Here is a 10,809-nt window from a genome sequence, read left to right as displayed (position 1 = left end):
TACAATAAATCAAAAAATCAGCTGGGTGTGGTAGCACGCGCCTGTAGTTTCAGCTACTTGGAAGGCTGAGACAGAAGGATCGCCGGAGCCCAGCAGGTGGAGGCTGCGGTGGCCGGGAGCGGCCACTGTACTCCAGTCTGGGTGACAGAGTGAGACTCCAACTAAAAAAATAAAAATAAATAAAAATATGGGACAATGGCAATAAAGAATTATAATGTGTTACATGTTTACCATGTGCCTGGTAAGGGAGATCATCTTAGACCCATTTTACAGATAAGGACACTGAGGTTGTGGGGGTTAGACCGTCCCAAGTCTGCAGTGGTGCGCTGCAGGTCCAGGACTGGAACCTGAGTCAGCAAGGCCATTGCTCTGAACATTTTTCTTTCTTCATACTACTCCCCATCATAAGGATGTTGAGGGGATTAAATGGGGTAACTATTCCAAGTTCCTGATATGATAGCTACTCAGTATGCATTCATTTTCTTCTTACTGGATATCTAGCTCCAGAAACTGGAAGATTGAAACACAGACTGAGAGAGAATCTCAAAGCACACCAACCTTCCTTTTTACTGTGATTAGCACTCAGTGCCTTGAACAACAGCTGGTCCTGAGAAGTTTAGAGTTATAATCTAATGTCACCTACAAAAAATGGTCTGACGCCTTTTAATGACATGCCGATTGTTATTGTGCTTCACAGTAATGGGTTTGGGGTTGTAAGCAGGGCTTATAAATAACTGTTGTTTGTATGGTCATCAGCTGGCGGGCTGAGTGTAGTTTTTCTCTAATTGCTATGTTAGTTCCACAATGCACCTCACTGTATTTTCCCGGATCATGGTTCTCAACCAGTAGTGAGATTCAGAACTACCTAGAGTTTCTAAAACATCGGAGGGCCTGACACTTCCCCCAGCCCATTCCACCGGAACACCTGGCTATGGCCTCTGCAATCTTAGAAGCTTCTCCAGGTGGCTGTAGGACATTCCAACTTCCCCCATCACCATCCCTTCACTCACCCAGGATCCACTGGTCTTCAGTCTGCAAATCCTGGTCCCAAGGATCCAGAAATCCATCAGCATCCATCAACATCTGTTCAGAATGTGAGCTTCTCCCAACAAGGACCATGTCGTATTTGTCTTTATGGTGTCTTGAGAGGCCCCACCTTCAAGAATGAAGACATGGATACCATTACCTAGAGAATGAAGGTTAAAAAAAGGGGGGAGGCTGGGCATGGTGGCTCACACCTATAATCCCAGCACTTTGGGAAGCCGAGGCAGGAGAATTGCTTGAGTCTAGGAGTTCGAGACTGGCCTGGGCAACATAGTGAGACCTTGTCTCCGAAAAAAGAAAAATAGTAAGAAGAAGCAAATTAAAAATAAAGAAATGAATCCCTATAGAAAACACAAACCCTTAATAACCAACTTTAAGACTGGTACAAACAAATGCCAAATGGAAGGACCAAGAATCTTTCCAGCAAAGTCATTGATATGGAGGAGATCAGGAAGGAGGTGATGCCTCCTTGACTGGGCCTTGAAGGCTGAGCAAGACCTTGATAGCAGGTGAAGGAAGCCAAGTATTAAGACAGAGTTAGCCATCATGATACCATCAGTCTCAGCTTAATAGACAACACTCCTTTGTGTTGATTTAATTTTCCATGTACAACTGAGGGGCAGAAAAGTTCTGCACATCCCAGGGAGACAGGGTAGGGGCAGAGGAGGTGGCCGCCAGGCCCAAAGCAGTCCACACTTCCACTATCCCAAGCTGCGGACAGGTCCTCCTTGTCCTATGCCCATGGCCCATTTCTCAGAATATACTGGGGCCACACTACATAGGGGCCACAACCAACCCATGAGGCAAAAGTTCTGCCCTGTGATATTGAGGGGAGAGAAGCAAATGTTAGGGCTGAGCATACTCAGGGGCTAAGTGGAGTCTTTCAGGCTCAAAGAATAATGAAGGTCGAGAAGGGAGTGATCAGAGGAGCTTGCAGGAAGTGATACCCGGCTCGGCTGGAGGGTTAACCATTTCCCATCGCCCTCTGCCACCTCAGTGCATTATGTTTCCTCTCCCTACCCCGACTCAGAATCAGACCTCTGGGTTCCCACCATCCAGCCACACACCCCTTCCCCAACCTGGCCAGTATCACCTACATACCCAGAGGTCATCCAGCATCTTTGGGGACTCAGGCACCCGGCTCATGGTCTTCCTCTCTCTCCCGCCTCCAGCCATCACCCAAGGAACTTGAATGTCCACATGAACACTTCAGTATCCTTTGTTCTTGGTTCCTCTACCTCCCTTCTCCAATGACCTTCTCTCCACTTCTGCCACCCACGTATCACCTGGAATGTCTCCTATAAAATCTTAAACTCCAGCATCCCCCTCCTGGGTCACAACTTTCTTCCCTTCTTTCCATAAAACCTGGTCTCCATTCACAGAAGTGTCTCTGATTCTCCCGTTCTGTCTCCCTCATTCAGCTATGGTCTTAGAATGTTGGCTTTGGACAAGGCCTCCTGTCAACCTGTCAGCTCCTTCCTGGTGCTGCTTTCTCTCCATTGACTTCCCTGTGACTGGCGACATCATTCATTCTGTTACCTTTGACTCCCGTACCCACTTGCCCTGACTTTCCCAGCCCTGGGGGATTCCAGTCATCTGCTTTCCCCATCATGGTTCCCAGGCTTCTGGAAGGCACAGGAAAATCACCCAACCGTGCAAACTAGTGCCACTCCAGATTTATGATCCTTGACTCCAGCCTGGCCCTCCAGGCCACTGGGCCCCTGGTGGTCAGCTCCTGTTCTAAACCTTTACCACCCTTTCAGGCTTCCAGCCTGCCCCCTCCCTCGTGTATAATTGACAGAGAAAATAGAGCTCTTCAGGCCAGAACTCCCTCAGCTTCCTCCTCCTCTTCCTCCTCACTTATCACAGACCCAGTCCCACCTATTTCCAGCCCCCCTGTCCAAAACTGCAGCCCACCCAGCCCTGGTGGCTTTGCTTCTCCCTTGGCTGCTGTGGACCCACCTTCCAGCTCCACCCAGACCTCTTCTTGCTTTCCCATCATCTCTTCCCTGTGTCTTTTGCCTGGTTCCCCTATGCCCACTGCCTCTATGCTGAGGTTCCCCAGGGTTCCTGCTATGCCTTCTTCTGGTCGCACCCTCCGCTGCACCCCTGATGTTCCCATCAAAACCCATGGCTTCTGATATCAGTGGCTCTGTGTCCAAGCCCTGTGTCCTGGTGTCCGGGATGTTCACTTGTCCATCCTGCAGGCACCATCAAAGCAGCATGGCCCCGACTGGTCCTCTAAGCCCCTTCTTTAAGCCTCCTCCTCTCTCCTTCTGCAGTCTCTGAAGGTTTGATTCCAACATCACCATCCATCCAACTCCCTAGGCCAGAGACCTGGAAGTTGCCTCCGCTCCATCTAGTCCCCCTTCACACCAGACACCATTTCCTATCTATTCCATCTCAGAGATGGTGCCCAAATCCACTCTGCTCCTTTCACCTTACTGCTATTCTTTTTTCCAGTGCCTGCCATCTTTTGCAATAACCTCTAACTGCTCCTTGCTCCTATCTCCATGTTGGTATTTAAGCCAAAATTCCTGCCATGGCCCATAGAGGCCTTCAAATTCAACAAATCCAACCCATCTCTGAGGTCCTTCCCTGGCTCTTTCCCTGCCAGCTCCAACTCAGCTGCCTCCTGGGCAAGATGGAACTGCATTTGCTAGATCCTCTGTCTGGGATGTCCTCCCTGTCCCCTCTCCGCCCCTGCCCTCTTCTCCCCAGCTTCCTTGACCAGGAAACTGTTTTCCTTCCAAGAAACAACTCAGAGGTCACCTTCCCAGATACTCCAGCGCCTCAGGCAGAATTAGTTGTGTTATTTACTCTGCTCCTCTGGACTCGATTTACCCAATCCATGATTGTTGGATATACATGGATTCCGGTTTGGGGCCTTCATGAATAGTGCCTGCCATGAATATTCTCGTACATAAATTCATTTCTGGGGAACACATATCTTTGACTAGACTCCTTAGATACTGACCAGCTGCTTCCAAAGAGATATTTGAGACCCCTGATCCACACGTTTTCCAATATTTGGTTTTGTCATTTCTTTTTTTTTTTTGAGTTGGAGTCTTACTCTGTCACCCAGACTAGAGTGCAGTGGCCTCTCCTGGCCACTGCAGCCTCAACCTGCTGGGCTCCAGTGATCCTTCCACCTCAGCCTTCCATGTAGCTGGAACTATAGGCGTGCGCTACCATGCCCGGCTAATTTTTTGATGTATTGTAGAGATGAGGTCTTGCCAAGTTGCCCAGTTGGGTCTTGAACCCGCGGGCTCAGGCAATCCACTCACCTCGGCCTCCCAAAGCGCTGGGATTACAGGCTGAGCTACCGAGCCCAGCCTCTGGATGCACCTTTTCAGTCAACTCTACTCCAAGCCTTCACTGTCCTAATTTCTTTTTTATTTTAATTTTTTTAGTTGGAGTCTCACTCTGTCGCCCAGACTAGAGTGCAGTGGCCGCTCCTGGCCACCGCAGCCTCGACTTGCTGGGCTCCGGTGATCCTTCTGCCTCAGCCTTCCGAGTAGCCGGAATTACAGGCACGTGCTACCACGCCCGGCTGATTTTTTTATTTATTGTAGAGATGAGGTCTCCCTGCCCAGGCAGGTCTCGAACCTGTGGGCTCAGGCAATCCACTCACCTCAGCCTCCCAAAGGCGCGGGATTACAGGTTGAGCCACGGAGCCTAGCTACGTTAGCTTTTTGAGGGGAGGGCAGGAGTGAGCAAAGGTGGGGGCCTTAGGATAGAGGGCCTTCCCATTTGGAAGCAGTTGTACCTGGATTCAGCTCAAGGGCATTTATACCCTCAAGGGCATTTATAGAGTGTCTACTGTGTGCCAGGCACTGTGTTGGGACCTCTGTATGCAAAGACTTAACATATACATTTGTCCTTTGCCCTAAAGGAGGTCTTTGACTGAGGAGGCAGCCTTATAAACAGATGGAGTAAGCAGCGCTACAGAAATAAGTACCAAGTGCTGTGAGACTCCAGGTGGAGTATGGACCTGAATATGAAAAGCAAACAATAAAGCCATTATAAGACAATGTAGAAAAATACCTTCACGACCTCAGGGTAGGGAGGGATTTCTTAAACAACACACAGAAATAACACTATCTGTAAAGAAAAATCTGGATACATTTGAGTGCATTGAAATCAAGACATTGACAACATTAAGAGAGTAAGAAGGGGCCACAGAGTGGGGAAAGATTGTATAATACACACAAACAGCAAAAGGCTCAGCTCTAGGAAGTGTCAAATGAGTAATCCCGCACCTTTGGGAGGCTGAGGTGAGTGGATTGCCTGAGCCCGCGAGTTTGAGACCCGCCTGGGCAACTTGGCGAGACCTCATCTCTACAATAAATCAAAAACTAGCCGGGCGTAGTAGTGCGCATCTGTAGTTCCAGCTACTTGGAAGGCTGAGGCGGAAGGATCGCCGGAGCCCAGCAGGTCGAGGTTGCGGTGGCTGGGAGCGGCCACTGCACTCCAGTCTGGGCGACTGAGTGAGACTCCAACTCAAAAAAAGAAAGAAAATGCCAGGCTGGTGCTAGATACACGGTAGGTGTCCAAAGATGGTTGAGTGAGTGAATGAGCTTGAGGTGCGGGGGTGGGGCAAGGAGAGCTAGTATTGGGAGAGGGAGCAGGCAGGAGGCAGGAGCTGCTTGTGGGTCTTTGCAGGCCTTCCTTGTCATAGTAACTGCTGTCAGCAAATGTTTCCCAGACAGGAATCCCCTTCAGGGCTCCCTTCCCCAACCCACTGCATTTGTTGACTCAAAACCTCCCCATTGCCAATTTAGCCTGCAGTAAGGAAGAGGGCTGGGGAAGGGGAGAGAGGTGTAGGAGGGAGTGGAACTATACAGAAAGGGTCTTTGTCTGAGCACCGTGTGGCATTTCAGATTTCAGCAGAGGGGTTTTTTGTTGTTGTTTTTTTCCTCCTAACCTCCTAAAGAGTTGAGTGGGCTGCACTCGCACTAGGAGTTATCTGAATTAGACAGCAGGGAGGACTTCCAGTGGGCTCTCTGTGTTGGGTGGTGGAACAAGGAAAGGGGCGGCTGGCCCTGGGGTATCTACCTGAGGGGCAGGCACAGATGCAGTGCACTGTCCCTGTGGATGAGCTCTGAGGTGCTCAGCCCTGTGGATCCCCCGCAGCTGCACTCCCTGCTGAGGTGAGAGGCTCTTCTGGTACCAGTCGCCACTGGCCCATCCTGTTTCAAGACGTGGGGTGAGCCTCTTGTCATGTGCTATTCTGTGGTTCAGGCTCCCTCTCCTGGGGCTCCTGTTGGGGCAGTCCTCGATCCCAGAGGGGGTCAAGGCTGAATCCAGGCTCTCCCTGACCCTGCAGGGCCCTTCCCCCCAGCCTTACTTCTAGGCTTCACCCCTTACCCAGCCTACCCTCTGGCTCATGACCCAGGAGAGGAACATAGCCAACAGGCCCTGGCCTCCTGCCTCCCCCACCCCAGCCTGCCCTGGCCCCTTGAGCATCAGGCTGGAGCCATCGTCTCCCCTCAGCACCCTCCTGTCTCTCGAGGTGGCTTCCTCTCCCTCCACGAAAGTGCATGCCTGTGTCTCGACTGCTCCCAGGCTCCCCCATGCCCACACGTCTGTCTGTGTCTGTTTCTCTCCCCACCTCCCTCTGTCTCATGACATCTCCCTCGCTCCTCTCTCTGACTCTTTCTGTCCTCCTTGCCTTTTTGTCGCCTTTTCTGTCTGTTTCTCTCCAACTCCTTCCTTTTGATCACTCTGTTTCTATCTTTGTGTGTATGCCCTAAGTCTCTCTGTCTCTCAGGGTGTCTCTGAATCTGTCAGTCTCTCTCTCTCTCTTTTTTTTTTGAGTTGGAGTCTCACTCCATCCCCATGACTGGAGTGCAGTGGCATGCTCACGGCCACCTCAGCGTTGACCTGCTATGCTCCAGCGATCCTTTTGCTTCAGCCTTCCTAGCAGCTGGAACTACAGGCGCGCGCTACCACTCCCAGCTATTTTTTATTTTATTGTAGAGAGGAGGTCTTGCCAAGTTGCCCAGTCTGGTCTCGAACCCTTGGACTCAGGCAATCCACTCACCTTAGCCTCCCAAAGTGCTGGAATTACAGGCTGAGCCACCGAGCCCGACCCAGCCTCTCTTTTGGCATCGGCGTCTCCATCTCCTTCTTCCATTTTTCTCTGTCCCACTGTGTGTCTCTGTCTCCGTCCCTCTCACTCACTGTCCCTGCCTTGTCTCTCAGGCTCTGGCCCTGACTTTCCCTCTGAGTTTCTCTCCTTGACACTTGGCAGGCCAACGTCAGCACCAGAGCCTGCCCTGCTGCCAGGCCACTTGCCCCTGGTGGCCCCACCTCTGGCATCACCCCTGGGGACAGACTTTCCCTACAGCTGCCAAGCAAGATCAGGCCTTGTGTCCCCCAGCCCTCCTCCAAGCGGTGTCCCAGGGAAGTTGCAGGCTGTCTTCACTCAGCACCTGCTGAAGGCGCCTTTCTTCCCTTTCCCCTCCCTCTCCTGGACTTACACTGGTGTCCCCACACCCACCCCCTGAAGTCACCAAGCCCTGGCTGTGATCCCGGCACCACTCAGAGCTCCATGGGGGCACTATGGTGGGAACTCCACCCTCTATACCCACACTCGTGCATAGAACACAGGGTGGACAGCACAGGGTAAAAGGATCCGGGGACTAGTGTGGGCCACAGACTGAAAATCCCAAAGGAAGGGAGGCCAGAATCTGTCAAAGAGGTTAGGCCCTAGCTGGACGAGTCCAAGTCAGATGAAGAAGGCAAGCGTTCAACCGAGAGAACCCTAACTAGTGGAAGCATGGAGGTGGAACCATTGAAGGGGCCCTGAGGGGCCATGGTTTAAGGTCTAGAAATGAAGGTTTGTGCAAGCACTTGAGAGTAAAAGGAAGATTAAAACCTATCCTTGTGGAGGTAGGTGAGAGGCAGTGATGATGACATCTGAATTGGATTCTGAATTCCCTCAAGGTGAAGGAGAGGGAAGAGGCATTTCAGGTTAAAGAACCGGCACATGTCAGGGTGGAGAGGAACAGAAGTTCTCAGGAAGAGACAGAGGCGCAAGAGTGGAACCAGGGCCCTGCCGCGCCACCCTGGGATCTAGACTCTAGCTACTGCCTACCAGGCAAGGGCTTTGAGCAGGGAGTGACACTGTTAGGCCTTATTTATTTTTACTTTTAATGAATCGCTGGCAGCTGTTTGGAAGATGGACTGGCAGGAAGAGGGACCGAGGGTGGGGAGAGCTGCTAGCAGCCATTGCAGTGGTCCCGATGAGAGCCAAAGAGGGGCGGGCCGGGTCTGTTCTCACGGGAGTGGAGACAGGAGGACACATGGAGGTGTCTGCAGAGGAGACCAGAGAGGCAGGGGCAGAGAAGAAGCTGGGGGTGTCTGAAGCTTCCCGCTTAGGGGACACAGGAGAGGAGGAAATGTTTGGAGCAAAAAGACTAAGCACACTGGGTTTGAGATGTCTGTGAGACTTCCTGGGGTAGAACCCCTGCCTTCCCCTCCCGGCAGCTGGACACAAGGAGGCCTAGAGAGGGCCTGGGTGGCACAGAGAAAGAGTTGGCAGCAGTGAGACAGCACGCTCCTGAGGCCAAGCAGAAGCTGAGCTTGAGTCTGATCTACTTACGGTGACTCCAGCCCCACGGCAAGAAGCGGGGTAAGCCATGGCTAAGGAAGGACACTCCCAGTGCCCTCCCTGAGGAAGTCCTAAATCCTCAGTGTCTTCTCACCCACAGCCCCGACATGCCCCACACCCTACACATAGGCGCGCGCGCGCGCGCGCACACACACACACACACACACACACACACACACACCTGGATCAGCAAGGGCACCAAGTGTTTCAGGTCAACCAACAAGTATCTTCAAATGCAAATTCCCTCCCTTCCACCCCCACCGGCTCCTCACACAACTGCTCTCTGAGCAGCTGGAGGCAGCGTCTGGGTGGGGGGGCAGCAAAAATAAATCCCATTTTCTGCTCCTTTTCAGTGTTGGGCTGCAATCCCCTAGTGCCCCCCCCCCACTCTCCACAGATGGGGGATTAGACTGGCCTCAGGTTCGGCTCTGCCTCGTGGGAAGGGTGATGGGAAGGGCAGGGACTGGGCTGGGGAGGGGTGCAAGTGTTCAGTGACAGGGCTAAGAATAACAGCTTCCATCAGGCCTGACACCCTCTCTCACTTTCCATGGCTCAAGTTGTTCCTGTGTGCGGGAGACCAACAGTCAGATAGGGGTGTCTGCCCGGGGCCGTTGTGTATCTGTGCATGAGACAAAGAGCAAAGCTGGGGGTGTGGCTTGTGGGGGGCAAGATGACAGGATGTGGCATGGATGTGACTGAGAGGTTGACTGGAGACAGAGCAACCCCGTGTGACAGCAAGACAGCGAAGGAGGGAGAGCACACTGTGCTTGAGTGTGTGTGTCAGAGGCTGTGTGCGTGGGGGACGTGGGGCATGCCGTTGAGAGAGAGGCTGCTTATATGTGGGAGGAAGGCCCAGACAGGCAGGGGCAGGCGGGCAGGGCTGAGTCCGAGTACGTGGGCATCTTCAGGGCGTTTGTGAGTGACTGAGGTGGGGACAGCAGGGGTGGCCTGGCAGCAGTGGCCTGGGAAGGTGTGTGTGACACGGGTGTGTCCAGGAGGGGTCTGTGGATTGCTTGTGAGGGTGTGTCTTATATGAATGTGTCAGCGTCTGTGTAGCTGTGTGTCTGTGAGAGTGTGTGTGTGTTAGACTAAGTCTCTCTGTATATAAGTGCATGCCTGTTTATATGTGAGTATAGGAGTGTGTGTATGGTTTGTTTATGAGTATTTGTAAATGAATACGTGTCTGTTCTGTATATGTGTGTACAGAATGTGTACATCGATTGTGAGCATGTGTGTATATGTATGAATGTGTCTGTATGAATGTGGGTACATCTATATAAGAGTATAGAAGTGAGCCGGGCTCGGTGGCTCAGCCTGTAATCCCATGCCTTTGGGAGGCTGACGTGAGTGGATTGCCTGAGCCCACGGGTTCAAGACCGCCTGGCCAGCGAGAACTCATCTCTACAATAAATAAAAAAATCAGCCGGGCGTGGTAGCGCATGCCTGTAATTCTGGCTGCTCGGAAGGCTGAGGCAGAAGGATCGCCGGAGCCCAGCAGGTCGAGGCTGGGGTGGCCAGGAGCGGCCACTGCACTCCAGTCTGGGCGATCGAGTGAGACTCCGACTCAAAAAAAAAAAAGAACAAGAGTATAGAAGTGTATATGACTATGTATATGATTCTGTGTGTGTGTGTGTGTGTAGACACACAATGGGACTCTCAGATTTTCCACCTCCCCAAATGCCCTCACTGGCCTCTGGCTCCCCACAGATGGTGAGAGGACCACACAGGTGGGCCTTTAAATCTATCTCCACATTCCCAGTGCAGAGTGAGCTAAAGATCAAAACCGGGGACAAGAAAGAGGCTGCCACATTCTCACCCTTTCCAGGATGGTGCAGAGACAGCAAGTGCCAGTATTGGCCCAGTGATGGTGACCACACCTACCCTCCTACACCTACCCACTGCAGTCACTAGCTGGCAGTGCGCTGATGCCTCAGTCTATGGAGGGCATGGGTTGGGGAGGGGACATACTATTTGGATTTCTTTCTTTCTTTTTTTTTTTGAGTTGGAGTCTCACTCTGTCGCCCAGACTGGAGTGCAGTGGCCGCTCCCTGGCCATCGCCGCCTCGACCTGCTGGGATCCGGCGATCCTTCCGCCTCAGCCTTCCAAGTAGCCGGAATTACAGGCGTGCGCTACCACACCCGGCTAA

Source organism: Carlito syrichta, unplaced genomic scaffold (assembly GCF_000164805.1).
Source record: "Carlito syrichta isolate Samal-C Ts95f unplaced genomic scaffold, Tarsius_syrichta-2.0.1 Scaffold305827, whole genome shotgun sequence".
NCBI classification, from domain to species: Eukaryota; Metazoa; Chordata; class Mammalia; order Primates; family Tarsiidae; genus Carlito; species Carlito syrichta.
This window is presented reverse-complemented; position numbering follows the sequence as displayed.